The sequence below is a fragment of the Chenopodium album genome, chromosome 21, assembly GCF_948465745.1.
Source record: "Chenopodium album chromosome 21, dcCheAlbu1.1, whole genome shotgun sequence".
NCBI classification, from domain to species: Eukaryota; Viridiplantae; Streptophyta; class Magnoliopsida; order Caryophyllales; family Amaranthaceae; genus Chenopodium; species Chenopodium album.
In genome coordinates this window covers 30,355,784-30,379,141 of record NC_137854.1, presented here as the reverse complement: position 1 = coordinate 30,379,141, position 23,358 = coordinate 30,355,784, and the positions used below count along the sequence as shown (strand labels likewise).

Genomic DNA, 23,358 nt, shown 5'->3' with positions numbered 1-23,358 from the left:
CCCAATTGACATGCAATATTCATCAAAGGCCTGGGATGTGAATTCACCAGCGTTATCAAGACGAATAGCCTTAATAGGAAAATCTGGAAAATGTGCTCGTAATCTGATCAACTGAGCAAGTAGTCTCGCAAACGCCAAGTTGCGAGTTGATAATAATGATACGTGTGACCATCTGGTTGATGCATCTATTAAAACCATGAAATATCTAAATGGCCCACACGGGGGATGAATTGGTCCACATATATCCCCATGTATACGTTCTAGAAAAGTAATTGATTCGAAATTTATTTTAGCCGGTGATGGTCGAAGTATTAACTTGCCTATTGAGCAAGCAGCACATGAAAAACTATTATGAAGAATCTGCTGGCTCTTCAATGAGTGTCCACATGAATTTTCAAGTATTTTTCGCATCATTATTGAACCGGGATGGCCTAGCCGGTCATGCCACTTCTGGTTTACTATAGCATATGATTCAATTGTATTGATTTTTGTATAGTACAAACCAGTGGAGATTGTAGGTAATTTCTCCATTATAAGTTTATTGCCTTGAGCTATACTCGTGATTTGAAGGAATTCATCATTTCCTTCACTAATTGTCTCAATATGGTATCCATTTTTTCGAATATCTTTAAAACTTAGTAAATTTCTTTGAGACTTAGGGGAGTATAATGCATCAATAATTTCCAATTTTGTTCCCCTTAGCAATAAAACACTTGCTCTTCTGGAGCCTTCTATAATTTTTGTACTACTTGATATAGTACTCACATTAATTTCTTTCATCATCAATTGCGAAAAATATTTCTTATTCTTAAGTATGGTGTGAGTGGTAGCACTATCAACTAGACATAAATCTTCACCACTGGTTGATGATTGAGCTCCAAAAGAATTCATATTCTAATAGAATTAAAGGAACTAAAATAAGATTCACAATATTAAATAACTTCAATTAATAAATGATAATAATGAAATATCCGAAAACATAAAAATGTCCAAAAACATAAAATTGTCCAAAACAAATATCCCATAAAGCATAAAGTCATAGTACTATGATAAAATTATAAAATAAATGCAAGTTAATTAACAGAGTTTATTCGTCAGTGGATCATAATTTATTCAATTGTTTTCTTCAAGATTAGGTAAGAAATCAGCCGCTTCTAGGTGAGTTGTATCACCGCAATCAAAATCACCTTCGCCATCTTCATACACCAAATTTGTTTCCACTTTCTTTCCTTTCTGTTTGATTGATTGTTGATAAAGGTCTACTAGATGTTTTGGTGTACGACACACACGAGACCAATGGCCTTTTCCTCCACAACGATAGCATATATTTTTAATTTTATCCTTCTCATTCTTATTTCCATTTTTGTTGTCCCACTTCTGGAGGGAGTATGAGTTCCTAAAACGACCACCTCGACCACGACCATATCCACGTCCGCGGCCGCGACCACGACCTTGACCACGGCCTCGACCACGACTGCTGGCGTGATCTCTAGCCTTTTGCTCTTTCCCACTATGGGATGTCGCATTCGCTTCAGGGAATGGAGTAGAGCCAGTTGGCCGTGATTCATGATTTAGTTTATTATTTTGCTCAGCCACAAGGAGACAAGATATCAATTCAGAATATTTTTCAAAGCCCTTTTCACGGTATTGTGTCTGCAGGACAACATTGTTTGCATGAAAAGTAGAGTATGTTTTTTCTAACATTTCTGCATCCGTGATTTTCTCTCCACATAATTTCAATTGTGATGTAATTCTAAACATGGCTGAGTTGTATTCACAGACTTAAAGTCTTGTAATCTTAAATGTAACCAATCATAACGAGCTTTTGGTAATATCACAGTTTTCTGGTGGTCATACCTTTCCTTTAGATTACTCCAAAGGACTTGTGGGTCTTTAATAGTCAAGTACTCAGTCTTTAGGCCTTCATGAAGGTGATGGCGAAGGAATATCATAGCTTTAGCCTTATCTTGGCTAGTTGCAGTGTTGTTTTCTTTGATAGTGTCACCAAGTCCCTTTGCATTTAAATGTTTTTCAGCATCTAACACCCAAGACAGATAGTTGTTTCCAGTAATATCAAGGGCAACAAATTCGAGTTTTGCAAGGTTTGACATGATTCACTGATATATAAAACAATATTATAAATTAGGAACTATGATATTATAATAAATATGTACTTCGCATATGTCAATTCAAGTTTTGATCAAAACAAAGTTCTAGCTAAGTATTGGCGTAAAAGATCTCAAATTTTGCAAGTTAATATTTGACAGTTATATAGCTATGTATATAAAAACTTTACCAAGAATATAATTATACTATTCTATCTAGAGGGAATTAATGTTCATGAAACCACAACTAATTTAAGTTAGTTATCATAACAAACATGAAATCTCAACTAATATAATATACGAAGCATTATCTTTCTGATGGTTACCTAACTTATCATTCTAGTTGCCTAACTTATCATAATAGAACATAGCATCGTAAACATTCGACTCTAAAACTCAATACAGTAATATTGCAGGACCTATATTTCATCGTCAAACTTCAATACGAAACGAAATTCCATGGGTATTTATTCAATAATGTTAGCTCATTAAAGTTTTTGGCTTAAAAAAGAATTGACGTGTGATGGTCATTAAAGGATTAATAATTTACTATGTATTAAACAATATGGAGAAAATGCATACTCTTTAATAATAGAATTATGGATTATAAACTTATAGCCTGAGAAAGAGTTCAATTCAAGAAGGGTCTGACTAATTTGTTAATTCATTAAAACACCAAATCCATAACTAATGGGTAATTGATATCATACAAAACATTGATCAAACATTATTAAGGAAATAAATTATATGTAAATTAAAAGATTTAATTAGTAATATTATCGAGCCATCGGTGTAAATAATTGGTGACGCAAAAATATAATTGATATTGATTAAATAAAATTAAATCACAAAAGATAATTAAGAGGTGATCGATAAAAGGTATGTGATCAAATAAACAAACAGAGAATTGCAAATACAAATATTGATATATGAAAACATATGACACGGGGTATATGATCACCAATATATAATCAAATTTATAGAATTGTAAAAGTATATACTATGATAGTCAAGAATGATCAAAACAAATAATCCTATGACAGCAAAATATAAGGCCAATAATTATGTCATTAATTTGATCAATCACAAAAGTAAGCGACATTATCCAAAACTATTGATTTAATGAGTTCAATTACCCAAATAAATAATAGTATTATGCAAAGAACTTGTAAAGAATAGTGACTCTATTAATGCAAACTATAGCACTAAAAAAAATCAATATAAGTTAGGCACGTTGAATCCTTGTGCATCAAAATTTACCAAACAAATTATCGGTTGTTATGAAGTATAACTTATTCAATCCAACTTGCATACATATTTATATATCTACACCGATCTGGGGAAATCAATTAATAATTATGCATAATTTGGAGTATATGCGTACCTTTGTTTATCCTTGATATATGACTATAATCAAATGCGTGTATTCGTATTGTATGCTCAATAGGCTAGAGTGGTGCTGATAACGTGTTAAATATAGAAGAGAATTATAGAGAAATATAGAGAGATAGAGAAATATATTTTACGTTGTGTTTATTCTTCCATACTGTACGGGATATATATACATGAATAATATCTAGAGTTTCATCAACGGATAAGATCAAATACCCAACTCTAGAGTATTCTAGATGGTACATGGGATAATAGTCATCCATATTTTAATATTTTTCATAACAGTGAGTTATTTTTAGAAATAGGCACAACATTTTGAGACACCCAAAATGAAATACAAGCACGAATTTATGGGATGGAGGGAGTAAATGTTTGTTCCAATTTACTAAAAATAACTAAACTGAAATGAACTGATTGAGGCTGAACTGAACTGAATTAAACTTAACTGATTGGGGCTAAACTCAACTAAACTGAAAGATTTGACTATGGATTAATAATTTTTTTTACTATGGATTAGTAATGATACTTGACACAGTTCCCATAATACTTAACACAGTTCCTATTTTTGTCCGTCCCACAATACTTGACACAATACTACCTCCGCTTCTTATTATTGGCAACAAATTCCTTTTTTGGAAGGTTCACATTACTCGCAACAACTTTCTTTCCTTTTATGGTAGGTTTTTTCTTATAAATTGACAATTTTACCCTTATTTTATAACTCACAACATTACTACTCCTAATCCCCACTAAAAAAGATTCCCTCCCTCACTTTCTCTCTCCTTCACATGAACCACTTTTCTTTCCATCCTTTTTAACTCCCCTAATACTTTACCCCTCCCCTTAATTAATCCCCCTTCAATTTTTTGCCTCAGCCTCCGCAATCTTGTACTTTATTGCAAGTAATAAGAAGCGGAGGTAGTATTAAATATGAAATAGGACCACTAATAAAAAAGATATTTTCCCACATTTTCTCTCTCCTCACCTACCCAACTCCTACCTCACTTGTTGTTTTCATGTAATATAAAAATACAAAAGAGAATCTTTTACACAATAAACAAATGTTTTAAATAACTCACTATCTATACCGTATATTAAAAGGCGTTTATAAAATTGTGTATGTACCACGTGTTTCCTTTCTTACACCCGTATAGTGCCACGTCGTCATTCAACATCCTTTAGCATCATGCCACATCATTAATTAAAAATGCAAACAAAGAGATTTGAACCCCAAACCTCATTGAATGGAAACCAAATGCATTACCATCTAAGCTAGAATTAATTCATGCTTTGTTAATCAAAAATTTATATATATTTACATACATGTATTAGACCGTTGAAAACAACATGTATGTAAATATCCAAAATAAATTATTATTGTCATTGTATTCTAATTTACACATGTTAAATAAATTAATAAGTCTTTTAAAGCTTCTAATATAAAAATGAAATTATTCAAAGTATCATCTGGGTCAAATCTAATATAAAAATGAAATTATTCAAAGTATCATCCGGGGCAAATCTAATATAAAAATGAAATTATTCAAAGTATCATCCGGTTTTGCCTGGGGTCACACACTAGTTAGTTTTCTTAAACCACGTATCCACCCCAACGTCCCAAGTACTATAGGATGGAGGGAGTAATCCACTACTCCATAATAATTATGGAAATAAAATGAAGTTCAAAATTAATCCACTAATAGTTTTTAATTTTTGGTTTGATTAAATTTTTTATTTTCACGTTACTTAATGGACTTTTTAATTACCGACACTCTTCTTGTCGAAATGTAATTGAGAGGATTACGGTTCTGAAAATAGGTGGGTGTGACGACGTGAAGGTGGAGCTGGATGGAGGCTTAACGGTGGTGGAGAGCTTCCTGTTGCTAAGTTTGGGGGGGGGGGGAGCCGATCTAATTTTCGGGGTACAATGGCTTAAGAAGTTGGGGACTGTAGCCACCATTTGGCGGACCCACGTCATGAAATTCACCATCGCTGGAACTCCGGTGACTATAACCGACGATCCCACCTTAGAGAGGATGCAAATATCATTAAAGGCAATGGTTCGAAATTTGGGAAAAGGGAAGCAAGGGATTTTGGTTGAAGTGAATAAATTGGATCGGAAGTAGTGAACTGTTGGGCCAGAAGTAAGGGAGGCCCAAATTCCACCCTTTTTAAGTGGGCTGTTAAAACAATTTCATGAAGTGTTCAGCATGCCCACTAGACTGCTACCAAGTAGAGGACGCTATGGCAGCAACCCCGTAAGTGTGCGGCCATACCAATACCCCCAAATTCAGAAAGATGAGATAGAAAGGATGATCGGAGAAATGTTGGAAGTCGATATCATACAACCCTCCACTAGTCCTTTCTTAAGTATGGTACTTTTGGTAAAGAAGGACGGTTCTGGGCAGTTTTGCATTGACTACCGCGCCTTGAACAAGGAAACCGTTTCGGATAAATATCCGATACCGGTTATGGATGAATTGTTAGACGAGTTACATGGCGCTCGAGTTTTCTCCAAGCTCGATCTTAAAATCCGCTTACCACCAAATTCGTGTCAAGGCAGATGACACACACAAAACCGCATTTCGTACCCACGAAGGTCACTATGAGTTTTTGGTGATACCCTTTGGGTTAACAAACGCGCCGACTACGTTCCAATTCTTGATGAACGACATTTTTAGGCCATTTTTAAGGAGGTTCGTGTTGGTCTTCTTCGACGACATCCTCATTTATAGCAAGAATGAGCAAGAACACTTAATCCATGTGCAACAAGTGTTAGAGTGTTTGCTTAAACACCAATTGTATGCAAACATAAAGAAGTGTGACTTTGGCAGAAATGAGATTGCATACTTGGGCCATGTTATTTCTCAACATGGAATGGCCATGGATCAAGAGAAAGTGAAAGCCATTCTTGAATGGGCCATTACCATAAATATTAGGGAGCTTAGGGGCTTCCTTGGGCTCACGGGCTACTATCGAAAATTTGTGTCCAGATATGCACAAATTGCAGGCCCACTTACGGCCAATTAGAAAGATTGTTTTTGGTGAACCGATGAAGCAACCAACGCATTTCAAAGACTCAAAGAGGCTATAACCACTGCTCCTGTCTTAGCCATGCCGGACTTCCACAAGGAGTTCATAGTATAGACCGACGCTTCGGGCTACGGGTTGGGGGCCATGCTGATGCAAGAAAATCGGCTTATAGCTTTTTATAGTAAGCTCTTGGGGGTTAGAGATCGGAAAATGTCAATTTACAAGAAAGAATTGATGGCTATGTGTTTAGTCGTGGTCCGATGGAAGCACTACCTCCTTGGTCGTCATTTTGTGATACGTACCAATCAACATAGCTTACGGTATATCACACAACAACATGAAATAGGCAGTGATTACCAAAAGTGGGTTGAGAAACTAATTAGGTTCAATTTTAAAGTCCAGTATAAGCTTGGCCGTCCAACAAGGTGGCTTATGCCTTGTCTCGCAAAATTGAGCCCGCGGCCCAAATGGGGTCCATAGTATGTTGCCTGCGAATTAATTGGCAAGAATTGAAAGAGGAAATCAAATTGGACCCTTGGTTGGGCCAAATTAAGATCGGCGTGCTGAAGGGATATGAGCGGCTTCGAGGTTTTTCCTTAAAAGGAGAACAAGTATTGTACAAGGGGAGGATTACGATCCTAAGCAATTCCGTAATCATCCCTACTCTTCTTTTCGTACACCACGATTCACCCACCAGAGGTCACGAAGGCGAGGTAAAAACTTACCTTCGATTGGCGGCAAATTTTGGCCTGGATTAGAAGGCAAGTCGGAGATTATGTGCATCGGTGCCCACTGTGCCAACGGAATAAATGTCAACAAAGTCTGAAGAAGTTACTACAACCGCTCCTAATTCCGAAAGCGATTTGGGAGGATATATCGATGGATTTGATCGAAGGGTAACCATTGTCAAAAAGGGGTCGATTTGGTGTTGGTGGTGGTGGATAGATTATCCAAGTACGCGCATTTCGTGGGACCCAAACACCCATATAATGCGCTCAAGGTGGGTGGCAGACTGCTCTATGCGAGAAGTGTGAAATTTCATGGGTTTCCATCCAGTATCATATCGAATCGGGACCGGGTTTTCATGAGTTTGTTCTATAAGGAGCTATTTCGCCTACAAGGGACGCGATTGATGCATAGTACATCGTACCATCCCAAAACCGACAGAGATCTTCGACAAAAGTCTTGAGGTTTACTTACGGTGTTTTGCATCAAGTCAACCGAAACAGTGGGCCAAGTGGTTGCCTTGGGCCGAGTATTCCGAAATATATCCCCACACACTGCCACAAAAATGTCACCCTTTAAGGTGGTCTATGGCAGGGAACCACTATGGAGGTTGGGCCATGGGAAAACTCCGATCGATAGCCTAGAAGGCTTGTTACAAGAGAGAGATTGGTTTTGGACGAGCTTAAAACTAACCACAGCAAAGCCAAGCAAATTACGAAGAAAAACGTAGATCGAAAAAGGAGGGATGAGCAATTCGAGGTTGGGGAAGCTATCTATATAAATTTACAACCTTACCGGCAACGCTCCTTAGCCAAGAGGCCATATGAAAAGCTAGCAGCCTAATATTACAGCCCTTTTACCATGCTAGAAAGGATCGGGAAGGTCGCATACAAGCTAGAGTTACCACCATCAAGCAAAATTCATCTTGTATTCCATATCTCTGAATTGAAGAAGGCGACAAGTGAAGTTTGGGTCAATCCCTCTATTCTGGACCACTTAATGGCGGAACTAGAGTTAGTAGCGAAACCCGAGGAGCTGTTAAATATCCGTCACAAGCAGCTTGGGGGAAAGAAGCTACTGGAGGTGCGCATCAAGTGGCATGGAGAACCACGGTTCGAGCCGACATGGGAAGAAGGGGCAACCATCGCTAAGCGATTTCCAGCCTTCCACCTTGAGTACAAGGAGAATCTCGAGCCGGCGGGTAATGTGATGGATCACCCTATAAGCCGACCCAAATCCATACAAGTTTATACCTGGAGGTCCAAAGGAAGTAACCTAGGAGTCAATAGCAACAACAACAAAGAACAAGAGGTCAAAACCAATTAAGAAGCAACTAAGGAAAACAAGCAACAAGCTCCTATTATGTCAAAATATGATTTTGCCATTTTAGCTGATCATCACATGTATTCTCTCACCTTAATTCTATAAGTAATGTAGTAGAACTTAGTAGTAAGTAGCCAGAAATTGAGTGACTTGCATGGACAGTAGTAGCCTCAAGCTATTGTTATCGTTGTTCCCTTAATCAATCAAACACTCAAAGCTTCTAGTAATTTTGGTTTGTATTATTGCTTGAGTTAGTAGTAATCTATTGCACTTATGGATACCTATAGCTGAATGGTGGTACAATACTCATTTCTAGTCAGTTGACACCATATGAAGTGGTTTACAACCAATCACCACCTGTTTACTTGCCTTATTTAGCTAGAGAATCTAAGAATGAAGTTGTTGATAGAAGCATGCAGAGAAGAGAAGACTTGATCAAACCCAAGCTAGAATGTAGAATGAAGATATAGGTCAGGAGAAGTTTCAACATTGGAGATTGGGTACTTCTAAAATTACAACCATTTAGGCAGAATTCCATTCAAAACAGACCTAATCAAAAGTTAGCTCAGAGATATTTTGGGCCTTTCTAAGTTGAGGCTTTAATTGGAAAAGTTGCTTACAAATTGAAGGTGCCTGATACATAACGTTTTCCATGTATCACAACTTAAGAAGTACCATGGTACCATTCCTATAGCTGCTCATATTCCTATTGGGTTACATGGACAGGATGTAATGTGGTGATCAACCAGCTGCTATCTTGGACAGAAGAATGATCAAGTTCCAGAATGCTGCTCAAGTTCAATATTTAGTTCAATGGGAAGGATGCCCTGACCATGAAGCCACCTGGGAGAATGCAAAAGATTTTGAACTAAATTTCCTAATTTTCCGCCAATTTCAATGACTTAAGACAAGTCTTTTTCATGGGGGGAAAGTATGATAGGAGAGTTCAGTATGTAAAATCAGTTGGTCAGTTGTGATATTGTGATATTGTTACGTTTGTTAGAAAGCTAAACAGAATTGTAATTAGTTAGATTACTTCCTGAGTTCCTGATAATCAACTAAAACTAAGCTAGCATGTATATTGTATTGATTATCCAATCATTAATACAATCTTCTCTCTTTCTCTCTTATCCTTCTCTCTCTTATCATCCTCTCTCCTCCCTTCTCTGTTTTCTGATGTACATTGTATTATTTTCAAATTCAATTCAGAGATTGAATATGGAGATTAAACAAAGCTAAGATCAAAAGTAAAAATGAAAAGAAAAAGAATAGCTATAAAAAGCAATTATTTTCTTATACTTGCAAATAATTATGACAAATCATAGAAAAATCACAAGTAACTCCACATAACACACTTGATCAAAGTCATAATTTCATAAGCTTTTTTTTCTATAAAAATTGATATTCCAATACTAATGTTGCACTTGCACTCCCTTTTTAGTAGAAATTCTTTTTTTATTCTATGGGTTGGAAAGAGAAAGTTGTGTGAAGACATTGGTATAAATGTATAGTATAATGTGAAAAGGTGAGCCTTTCATTTACCATACAAGAATAAAGAAAAAATAGGAAGATAAAAAAAAAAATTTTAAAAAAATGGAAAGTAATAAGATGAAAAAAAATTTGAAAAATAAACGGAAGGAGTATTAACACATTACCTCAGCTTCATTGAGCCTGATCATAGCCATGCAAACCCCGAGTGCCTTATCCATAAATTTGCATCACATAACAATATAACATGCTGAGGCAATTGAAGTGGTACACCACCTCATTGATATCCCTATAGCAGAACTTGAAATTCTCAGTGCACTTGAGGTATGCACAGACATGACATCCATGATAAATAGTTAAATACACACCAAGATATTGAAAAGTACAAAAACTGCATCTGAATAAAGATAAATCTTATCTACAAAATCATAAAAAAGTTGAGAAAAAATCAGAAGCTGATGGTTTAGGTTATCATAGATATCAATCATCAAATAATTGGCAAAAATATAAGCAGTAGAAAAACGCTAAACATTATACCTAGGTTTCAATCATGTCAGAAATTGACAGGTTGCCAAAGACTCCAATTAGTCAATCTCATGAAATCATGTCAGAGAGAAGACTTGGACATCTTCAGGAGGTACTCATGGTTCATAAAAAGGTTCATAGTGCAAAAAAAAGACGGAGCCAATCTAGAGCTCCTTTGATGTCCAGATCTTCCATTGGATCATAACATTCGTTGAATCTCATACCTAAAATCAAATTGAAACAATTACAAATTATGTCAAAATTAAAGAGAAAGAGAGGAGAAAAAGAAAATACCATAACATATTTGCCGAGGCATTAGTCAACAGAGCTCTTGCGCATAACAGCCCAGACGTATTTCTTAAGAGGAGCCTTCAACAATGAAGATGATCTTGATGTTATCACCATTTTGGGGTTTTGCTATGAGAGACTGGAAAGAAGAAAAGAGAGGATAAATCTAGGTGTACTTGTTTTTAAGATTAAGAGAGAAATTTAAAAGATGAGCAACAAACACATGTGGATCATGTGAAGCTGCTGCTGTTCAAAAGGACAGTTCTTGACTTCATACTTTTTAAAGGTTAAACAATATGACAGTAGCTGATGCAAAACAGCATACAACACAATTAGATACAAAGGAAATACATACAAAAATAATCTGCAACCACAAAAGTAGGAACCAGGCAGGATCTACTGTCCTCCAAACATATTTGTACTCTCTAACTTAGCAACCCTTCCTAAAGTGGGCTTTCAAATCAGACCCCTTGAGGCAGTTCTTGCCTTTAAACAACTGATTCCTTACTGTGTTCAACAATACGGGAAAAAGGAAACCCATAATGTACAGGTTTAACTAAAAACATCTGTGCACGGTAGCACCTCTTGAGACGAATGAGGTTGAAATCGGCTGCTCCTTGATCTGTGACAAAAGAATAGATACTTGCTCAGTTGCCAAATCTAAGCGTTCCTTTGACTTGGAAGACTCTGAAACCAACGTAGATACCATGCTCTGCAACCGTTTAACTTTTTCTCCATGGTCAGTAAGGGTGCTCTGGAGCTTAAAGGCAGATGAATTGAATCGTCGCCATCTCTGAGGAAGATATCTTTCAGGGATCTGAAAGCAATTTCCAGTCGAAAGAACTCGGAGGGCATGCCGACATAGGATACCTGAGAATTCAAACTGATCACAGCTACAACTAATGATACCTAGTTGTAGGTCCCAGTACACTTTCCGACCACCTTGGAGTTTAGTGTGGTGTCGCACAAGAAAACCATCTTCCATCTGGAAAGAAGCATAGTGGGAAGCCAGAACAAGTTGCTCCTGAAGTTTGATGAATGCAAAGGGTGTGAGGACTGAGGCAGCATGGGCTTCCATTGGTGCTCCAGTTTTCAGGTTAATATTTTGTAAATTCTGTTGCATTGTTCGTTGCTCACCGGCCTGATCTTTAAAATCAACAGCTACAGCAACCTGTTAAGAAAAAGCCAAAGAAACTTATTTCTACTTTAAGCAATCACAACAGATCTCCAGGAAATTGACAGCAATGCAGTCGAAAGGGGCACATCTAAGCAAATTAGCACTTGTAAAAGACACTTAGCCACAATGACAACTCCACTAAGTTTTTCTAAGAACTATGCACTCAATCTGTATTCCTAATCCAATATTTGATAGCTGGCAACTAAACAAAACACAGAAGAATGCAAAAAGGGTAGAATCAAAAAATGGTTACTTGATCTAGTGGCAAGAACTTGTCCAAACAATGAATAGATGTTCCATTATAGTTTTAGGATCTTCACTAGTATCACCAGTCTAGATAGATCAAGTAGAGCTGCACATAAAGATGAAACAACTAGCTTACTTTTTAGTGATCATGACAATAGATAACTTTTGGTGTGAAGTACAGGTGTCACTCAAAATATGTGCTTTTGCAAGACATACAAATGTATTTACAAAAAGATGGATTACCAGCTGAAAAGAATCTAAAAATATCTGGAACTAAAACAGAACGTGAAAATTCAGCTCAGGATGCCTTGGTGTAGACACCTAATCTGATGATTTAACAATCCTCTAGTAAAGTTAAGGAGCTTAGATCAAATAAAGCATTGATTCCATTATTGTTTTATAACAATGAAATCCTGACACCTGAAAGCTTCATGTAGATCTTTCCCAGCCCCATACTTATTTATTCATCATTAATTCAAATTTTAACTGTAATTAAATATGAATAAAAATATGAGCCATTAAAGTTCATCTATTTTCATTTATTTTAGTGCGAGCCAAATATAAATGAGAACAATAAATTGAAAAAAATAAATAAAATAAAATAAAATAAACAATAACAAGTTATCTTAGAGTTTCATAATCAAAGTCAATCTTGTTCTTCCATCCCCACAACCAAAAACATCTTCTAAACCTTCCAAACCTCAATTGACCCAAAGATAGACACCACACCCTACCTCATCACCCTCCCCTCTCCATCATCCAACCAAATCTACCGAGATCATAAAGTCCCAAATAAGACACATCGAACACTCATTAAAGGACCAAGGTACTTTCCACCATTACCTCGGCAATCATTTCTGGGGAACCGTTCCCAAAGCTACCACCACATTCCCTAACCTTAAAATAAGTCCCTCTTATCTACCAACTTAAATAACATTCCTATCTTTAACGCATTGAGAGTCAAAGTCCCAGTCATGCCAAAAACAAAAACATATAACAGATTAGTCCAAAGTTGGAGATACAAGATCCAATAATCCATTCTGATATCCAGTTTCATGCTTCCTAAAGAACTTGAGAAACTTTTTTTGTACTAGTAATTATCAATTAATTACAAAGCAAATGACATTTAATTGAGTACAACTTTCCATTTGATTTTTCATTTTCCATGTTTTTCCCCATTAATCAAAGAATGAAATGGGAAAGTCATTTCAGACTATCTTTTTATAGCTATACTGAAGAAGCATAGACCAACCTTTGCTGCAAGAGAGAGTTGCTATAACACATAATCATAAGTATCATAAATTCATAACTCACTTCAATTGACATGAGTAACACAAATTGACCACAAAAGTCAAGCAAAAAAGCACCAACAGTAATGCTAAAAGTCCACACTATCTAAAAAGAAACAGATATGACTTCAAATTATTTGTTGCAAATTAACACAAATAATCAGTGTGCTAGATAACCGATCAAAGTTGCAAATTAACACAAATAATCAGTGAAGTATAGTCGCATAGTAATGGACACAAGCAAAGAAACTTACTTGTTCCACAAAATGAGCAAGCCGAGTTTGAGCGCTAAGAAAACGTTGGATAAAAGCATTAATTGACTTTGATTGGCCAGTAGTAGTCAATCCAGCCATGAAATGGCTTCTTAAGTATGATACGGCCCAAAGTGACCTCAAGGCAAACAAATTGGCAATATGTTTGTTAGAGAGTAAACCAAAAGAATAAATCATATCTCTCCAACCCAACTCAAACTCATCAATGGACTCTAAGTTATAGAGTCGATAGAACTCTTCCTTCCACTCATTGTATCGTTCCCCAAGGACAGAATTAAACCAAGAGGGAAACTTTGCTACAATGAGCCATATGCACAATGCATGTTTAGTGGTAGGCATCTCCGCTGTCACTGCTTCTTTTAGGCACATATTTTGATCAGTCAATATTGTCTGTGGAGCCTTTCCATTCATGAAGCCTAAAAATACCTACATGAAAAAAAGAATCAAATTAAGAAACAAAAATGTTTGATGAACATAAACACTCAAGTTCAAGTGCATTGCACAGCAAAGGATCACATTCTCACGAAATAATATAAACTTAAGCTAATAATTTATATAATATGCCATTAAGTGTTAGTTTCTCCCAACTCATATATGCAATATTATCCAGTCAAGATAGGCAGAGATGTACCTTTAAAGCCCATGATAATGACCTCAAATTTTCCTCACGCAAAAGTACACAGCTAAAGAAACAAGGCATTCCATAATTATTTATTCCAATCCATATTCCAAGGGGCATATCAAAAGCAGTCAATCGATGTGTGGTATCAAAGACAACTGCATCACCAAACATCTCATATGCTTCAACTGATGAAGCATAAGACCACGCAATATTCTCTAAATTGTTGTTCAAATCCAAAGTGTACTCAAATCTAAAATTACGGTCCTTTTCCTTAATGTTACTGCACATTTTCAGGAGGTCTATACTGTCCTCTTCTGGATCCAATTTCCTAAATGACTGAATTAAGTTCCGAACATCCTTCTCTGTATATGGAAGGAACCCAGGTTCTACACATTTCTCTAGCTCCAACAGCTTCAACATCTGCTGCACAGAAATTCCTGTCTTGGCATACATAAAAATTCGGCTTTTATCATTTTCCGATATATTCCGGTAAGCAGGCAAGAAACGAACCTGATTAGGTTCCAACAAATCGTGATTATGGTGATCAACAAAACCAGTTACACGCCATTCAGAAATACCCAATTCAGTTGTCTTGCTAATCCTCAAGTATGCTTGACACCCACAACGTGAAGATTTCCTATTTCTTTGGGGCTTATTCTCATTAGCTACTTTGACCGGGGTATTGCCAGCACGGTGGCAAACGAAGTACCGTCTAGTTAAACCTTTCCCAACACCATCCTTTCCTTCAGTCCGATGACGACGAATTGAAAACCCACATCTCTTAGCAAATTTCACTATAAAATTCATAAGCAGAATCATGTGAAGTAAATCTCTGGCCAATATAAGGAACAACCTCATTAGTAAGTTCTAAAGAAAGGCAAGTTTCATTAGGCGAATCATCAGCGCTACTTATATCATCTAGTGATAATGATCTCTGATCCGACCGATCTTCGTAAACCACTACTGGATGAATATCCTCTTGATGAGATAATACATTCTTCTCACAACCCAAATCAAGCAGCGAAACCACCGACATTTTAGGGAAGAACACGAGCAAATGCAAACACCAAGATAGTAAATTCAATTGAAATAAGCAATTGAATTCCCAGACTCACTCATTCTTTTTAACAATTCAGATGTAACGGTAGTTTCCCCTGCCGCCGAAGAATCATCATCTTCGTCTCCGTCTTCTTTGAATTTGCCAGAGCAGTATGTTTGTTGATAATGCAGTGCTGCCACATAGCAATTCTGCTGTTAGGGGTCTCGGGGTGAATTTGTTGGGAAATTCCTAATGTATAATTGTGATCCCAAACGCAAAACAAAGACACAAAACCCGCAAATTTAATCACTATTCGCAGTGAACAAACACTAAATCAGACTGAATAATTCAACAACACATCAAATTTACAACCATTTAACAGGTAAGAATTTCTAGTTACGATTAACCAAAATTATACCCAAAAACCATAGTAAACGATATCAAAAGGCAGAACTCTGAATTCAAAACTCAAATACAAAAAAAAATAAATAAATAAATTCATGTAAATAAAGAGAAGTTTAGACATATACCTGAAATACGACGAAAACGAAGAGTGACAGAGAGAAGCGTGTTGATGATGTACGAAATCAGTAAAGGAGGAAGAATCGCAGAGGGAGAAAGAGGAAGAGAGAGTAGTAGAAAGAGGGACTGAACTAATGATGTGAATTGAATTACCAGGTAGATATATACGCGAGAAAGTCCATTACCAGGTATAGTCTCATGTCCAATACGGCAATACCTGAACTAAAAAATTAGAATTTTTTTTTTTTTAATAGGAAATGTTGTTGTTGTTGTTGTTTTTTTCTTTTAATGAAAAGAATGGGAAATGAATTTTGTTAGGGTTGTGTTTGGACATACACAATTCATTTCAAATGAAAGATTTCAATTTCAGAATTTCAATTCTTATAATTCACTTCCAAAATATTTGTTTGGATTTCAAAACATCGTCAATTTTTTTTAAAAATTAAAAAAATTATGCTATTTAATTTTAATACTCTAGTAATAACGTTCTACTTTTATTATTACTCCATATGAAATTACAATTTGATTGTTTTATGTGAATCCATAATCAAAGCTTTTACTTAAGATTGAAAACCCTAATTTTTTCCCCACATTTGATTATTAGAATGAAAATCATGAATTTACCTTCCAAATTAATGAAAATGTAGCTTAATTTAGATGAAACTACAGCTTTATAAAACATGAATCTTGCTTCAATCGAGCAAAATAATCTTGTAAACAACAAGATTTGTATCACAATTGTTCAAATAATGATGTGTTTTGGGGGGTCGACGGTGGCGGTGGCGGTGGCGACGGCGGCGGCGGTTGATGGGAAGTCAGAAATAGAAGAGGAGAGAGAAACCATGGATGAGGAAAGAGAAACCATGGAGGATGAGGTTGTCGAAGAGAAAGAAGTGTGGAAGGTTATATTAGAATTTGAAATGACTTGGTTTGAGGTGTCATTTTGAAATTCTGATTTTTAGATGGGTTAGAATTTGGCCTAAATCCAGAATTAAAATTCTTGATTTGCCAAACATGCTATTTGGGCCAATTCCAGATTTTCAAATGACATTTGTGTTCCCAAACAAGCCATAGAGTTAATTGGAATAAGAGCTGGGTAAAGCATTTCCCAAATAGCGCTTTGGAGGGTAAGCTTTTTGATAAAATAATCTCAATGAATTCTCTGTATTTCTCATATCTGTTTCACGGCCACAATACAAACATATATACTAGAGTGCTTAACCCTAATATTCTCTAAAAGATATACTTCCTAAGATAGGCACAATAATATCTCTTTAACAATATTTACATATTTGATATTATCCCAATACCCCCCCTCAAGTTGGAGCATACGGGTCACAAATGCCCAACTTGCGAAGTAGAAACTCAAACTTAGCTTTTCCCAAAGCCTTCGTAAAAATATCAGCCAACTGAACCGTCGTAGGAACATACGAGGGTACAATCGTCCCATCTGTTATCGCATCTCATACAAAATGACAATCTGATTCAATGTGTTTTGTTCTCTCATGAAACACCGGATTATGTGCAATATATAACGCAGACTGATTATCACAATAAAGATGCATCCCATTCTCATGTTTTACCCCTAAGTCACCTAGGACCCGTTTCAACCACTTCAATTCACAAGTCGTTGCATTCATACAACGATATTCTGCCTCTGATGATGAAAGAGCAACAGTAGGTTGCTTCTTGGTTTTCCATGACACTGGAGACAAGCCAAGAAGAACAAACCAACCACTTAAGGACCGTCTGGAAAGAGGACAACCAGCCCAATCTGAATCACACCACCCTTCCAACTGTAATGCACTATCAGAACGCAATAAAATTCCCTGTCCCGGGCTTTTCTTCAAGTACCTAACAACTCGTAGAGCTGCTTCCCAATGCTCAATCCTTGGATTTTGCATAAACTGTGATAAAATGTGTACAGAATATGCTAAATCCGGTCTCGTCATAGATAAGTAAATCAGACGCCCTATAAGATGTCGATATTTCTCAATGTCACGCAAATATTCCCCCGGCGCCAAGGCCAGTTTGTGATGTTGTTCCATAGGGAACTCTGCAGGCTTGGCCTCTAGCAAACCAGTCTCAGTAATAATGTCAAGGGTATATTTCCTCTGACAAATGAATATTCCCTGCGCATTCCGGGCTACCTCTAGCCCCAAAAAATATTTCAACACTCCAAGATCTTTCATCTTAAAACAATTTCCCAAGTATGATTTAAAATTATACATAGCAGATTTATCATTCCCTGCAATAATTAAATCATCAACGTATACTAACACATTGAGCTGCATTTTTCCCTTTGTCAGAGTAAAAAGAGAATAATCATTATATGACTGTTCAAAGCCATATGATTTCAAAGCTTTTGCTAGCTTTGCAAACCAGCATCTGGGAGCCTGTTTGAGACTATATAAAGCCTTTTGCATCCTGCAAACTTTGTCAGAGTTATTTTTATCAAAACCAGGAGGTATTTTCATATATACCTCTTCCTCCAAGTCACCATGTAGAAATGCATTGTGGACATCCATCTGATGCACTTCCCAATTTTTCACTGCAGCTACGGCCAGAAAAGTTCTCACTGTCACCATCTTCGCCACCGGTGCAAAAGTCTCATTATAATCCAGTCCTTCAACCTGATGATTGCCAAAAATTACCAATCTAGCTTTTAATCGTTGCAGATTTCCATGCTCATCATATTTCTCCTTGTATACCCACTTGCATCCTAGTGCCTTCTTCCCCGGTGGTAATTTTTCAAGAACCCAAGTCCCTTGTGCCTCAAGAGCAGCAATCTCCTCAGCCATAGCTTTTCTCCAACCTTCATGCTTCATGGCTTCTTTGAAACTCCTCGGCTCATTTCCTCCTGATATCGCTGCAATATAATTTCTATGTTTTGCAGAAAATCGGTGAGTATCAATACAATGTGTGATAGAATAAACAGTACCTGAGGAAGATGAAGATGTCACGGGTGAACTCTGATATGTCGGAGTAGATGGACTTGTGTTCCGTATGGTGTGAGTCACGAAGTCACGATACTTGCTATTAGCAAATTTTTGTCACATCCCTTTACCCATGTTGCTGTCATTATTTGTAGCAGGAGGCACCATAGTCACAACACTCTCGGCCTCAAGCTGCTGCTGCTGCAAGGTGCTAGCAGCCACCTCACTTGACCCCGCAACCGCTGGAGATGGCTGCGGGCTGGCAGAAACTTCTCCAGCCATCCCTGCGCCCGAGGGATTTCCCTCGCCCTGAGCAGAAGCTGGGCTGGGAGCTTCCTCGCTGCTGCCAGCACCCGCAGGAATTACCTCGGCCTGGACAGTAGCGTCTCCTTCCTCGGCCCACTCATCATCACTTAAAAAATCCTCCCCAATTCGTACAGCACTTTGTGAATTCCCAACATTGTGAGGCAAAGCATTTTGAGACATAAACGGGAACTCACTCTCACGAAATTGAACATCTCTAGAAACGAAAAACTCTTTTGTTTCCAAGTCATACACCTTCCACCCTTTTTTTCCAAAGGGATACCTCAAAAAAACACAACAACGACTCCGACTTGCAAATTTATCACCCTTGCTTCTTTGATTATAGGCAAAACACAAACACCCAAAGACTCGAATATAATCATATGACGGAGTTTTATTAAATAAGACATCGATAGGTGTTTTATTATCAAGCAACCTAGAGGGAGTCCTATTAATCAAATGACACGCCGTTTGCACACACTCACCCCAAAATCTCAAAGGTAAGTTTGCTTGAAAACGCAATGCTCGGGCCACATTTAAAATATGTTGATGTTTACGCTCAACGAACCCTCCCATTTTGTTGAGGCGTGCCCACACAAGAAGTCTAAAAAATTATCCCATTAGCAAAAAAATAGTTCCGCAAAGAATTAAACTCCGTCCCATTATCACTACGAACAATTTTAATATCATGATTAAATTGTCGCTTAACCATAGAAACAAAATTAAGAAACATGACTTCAACTTCCGTTTTATTACTTATCAAATAAGTCCACACACCCCTAGAAAAATCATCGACTATGGTTAAAAAATAATGAGCCCCACAAGACGAAGGTGTCTTGTAGGGTCCCCACAAATCCACATGAACTAATTCAAAGACACAGCTAGCTTTATTCATGCTAATAGGAAAACTACTTCTATGTTGTTTTGCCCGGGGGCATACATCACAATTTTTATTTTTAAAGACACTACTAGAACATCTCAAAACTGGAAGAAATTGCATAACTTTTGTAGAAGGATGTCCCATTCGTTGATGCCAAAGCTCAAATGATCGAGTCCCATTCACCGCCAAAGCCTTCACCTTAGGAACACCACGGAAGTAATAAAGTCCATCTACTCGTTCACCCGCTCCAATCACCTTCCTCGTCGTTAGGTCCTGCATCACACAAAGTTTATTAGTAAATTGAGTACTACAATTTGATTTATCACACAATTGAGTCACCGAAATCAAATTGCAATCTAATTGAGGAACAAAAAGAACGTTATTAATCGTTAATCCCCCTTGTAAGTTCACCGAGCCAATTTTTAAGGCATTGGCACTCTTCCCATCCGGCAATCCCACCGGACACTTCGGAATGTTAGTCACATTATGCAAGAGAGAAAGATCACATGTCACATGATTAGAGGCACCCGTATCAATTATCCACCCCAACTCACCGTGAAGCTTGGGTTTAAAACTATTTAAATGATCCAACAACTGTTGGATTTGAGCAGAAGTGACCCCCGCAAGAGCCCCTCCATCTGTCACAGTTGGAGACGCGGTGCTGCTGCCTTGAGTGTGCTGGGAAGAGGACTGCCCCCCTGTCTTATGAGCACGAACAGGAGCTGCTGCCCCCCCTCTCCCACGTCCACCTGTTCTGCCTCCACGTGCTACTGCAGCACCTCCACGCCCCGGTCCTCGACCACCACGAGGTCTATCTCCCCACCACTTCGGGAAACCATGGATTTGAAAACACCCGGACTCGTCATGCCCTTCACGATTGCAATGAGCCCAAAATTTGTCACTATTATCACCCGACCTTTGCTTCGGCTTCGAGTCATATTGAACCTTGAAAGCCACCGCATTCTCACGTGCCGAGACCATAGAAGCCTCACCCCCACGCAATCTCTCCGCCTGAGTAACCTGTTGATAGGCTTTGTCTACACCTGGCAGGGGTTCCTGAGCCAATAATTGGCCTCGAATAGGAGCATAAGCATCATCTAGCCCTATCAAAAAATAGTGAACATAGTCTGCTTCACGAATTTTCTCCACCTGAGCAACAATGTTGCATGTACAGCCACCACAAGAGCAATTTGGGACAGAGATATAGGCATTCATCTCGTCCCAAATTTTCGACAAACGACCAAAATAGGCTGCAATTGTTTCACTCGGCCCCTGTTTGCAATCACCAATCGATTTCTTCAATTGACAAACCCGAGTTCCACTGACTACACAGAATCGATTCTTAAGGTTGTTCCAAAGAAGCTGCGCATCATCATAATCACCAATCGTGGACCGAACAATCGGATCTAGAGTATTGGTCAGCCATGACACGAGCATGGAGTGCACAGCCACCCAATCCTCTATCTTCTCTGCATCACTCGGCTTTGAAACCGACCCATCAATGAAGCCAAACTTCCTCTTGGCCTTTAGAGCCGTACGCACAGCCCTAGCCCACTCGTCATAGTTCTCACCCCTAAGTTGAATAGGAGTAATCACACTGCCAGGAGCATCACTCGAGCCAAGGTGAAACGTGAGGTCCACCTTGGTTGTCTTTCCACCATCACCCATCGATGATCACAAAATCTCACAAGAAAAAATAAAAAAATAAAAAAAATTTTTAGTGAACTCTCACCCCTTTCCACTCGTTGATTATGAAAATAAGGTTGAACAAATTAGATCGAACCTTAAGCTCTTGATACCATGATAAAATAATCTCAATGAATTCTCTGTATTTCTCATATCTGTTTCACGGCCACAATACAAACATATATACTAGAGTGCTTAACCCTAATATTCTCTAAAAGATATACTTCCTAAGATAGGCACAATAATATCTCTTTAACAATATTTACATATTTGATATTATCCCAATACTTTTCTTCGAGTAAGAGCTTTTACGAGGTCTCCAAATAGTGTTTTTCGGTGGTTTTTTTCTTGTATGAGGAGAAGGATTAGAGCGTGACATAGCTAAAAAACCGTTCAATTTCAGGCAATAGCTTTATCGTCAATAATCTGGTTTAAGCAACTTAAAAGTTCTTTGTAACAAATCTATGTGCTAATTTTAGTAAATGGCTATGTAGATCTAAGATTTTTAGGGCTTATCTTTGTGCTTTTCATTGAAGTTTTTCCAGTTTACACTTGAATTTGCTGTAGTTACTCTGTAGAAATTGATGAAAGTTTGGAGAAAATGTTGATGAATCGTCCCAAGTAATAGAAAATTTGGATAAATGTGTTGTTTGTACTAGCTTCGGATGGTTAGTTTTTTTTAACAACCCCAAAGGACAAGCTTAAATACTCATATCACTTGAAGCAAGAAACAGGATACGAGAAGGGAAGTCAGTTTCCCACAGACATCGACTACACTCCCAAGGCTGGAGATGTGCCAACTCGTGACCGAGTCTATTCCCTCCTCTCTTCACAAAAGACCAAGACACCTTAACAAAGCTATTACATAAAGCAAGAATATCCTCAATAATGAGGTGAAAACCACTAGATCCCATAGCATGACTGCGAAGAGCATCACGTTTAAATAGTCACTCTCCAAGATTAGATTTTAAACGCCCAAATCCTTAGCAAGATTAGATTTTAACAAGCCAAAAACCCCAAGTTAACGTTTAATTAACGTTTTAATAACATATGATCACTGTAGCAATTAGGTGAAAATATTAGGGGCACCGCTGATAATGAAAACTTAATGAGGTGCATCATTGATAAAAGTCAAATCTTTGAGGGTACCAGTGATAAAATCCCTTTGTTTTTTAAAATCATATGATATATGTGACATAATGAACCAAAAGATAGTCAAACTTATTAAAACCAAAATAATTATGAAAACTGACAACAAAAAAGTGGAAACACCTTTTTCTTGTTTTCTGTTTTTGGTTTTTTGTTTTCAAAAAAACTGGAAATTGAAAACAAAAAACAAAAAACAATGTCAAACAAGCCCTTAAATTCTACAGCTATGCAAATTGATTTTTTTTTAAAAAATTTGGGCCCATTCTGGCGTGGGCCCTAGGCGGTCGCACTCGAGGCCTACCCCTCTGGACCGACCCTGGTGGGCTCCACTATAACTTTTCAGAAATGGTTTTATGT

General features: G+C 37.5%; 1 pseudogene across 1 annotated transcript; it reads right to left on the bottom strand.

The window, feature by feature from the left end:
* Window positions 1-11,053: 11,053 nt before the first annotated feature.
* On the bottom strand, window positions 11,054-16,182 carry LOC145601801 (protein FAR1-RELATED SEQUENCE 11-like; annotated as a pseudogene). Its single transcript, XR_014104437.1, has 4 exons — window positions 16,056-16,182; window positions 14,496-15,774; window positions 13,847-14,290; window positions 11,054-12,051 (listed from the first exon to the last, which is right to left on the bottom strand). The product of XR_014104437.1 is annotated as a protein FAR1-RELATED SEQUENCE 11-like (transcript).
* Between the last annotated feature and the right edge of the window lie 7,176 nt (window positions 16,183-23,358).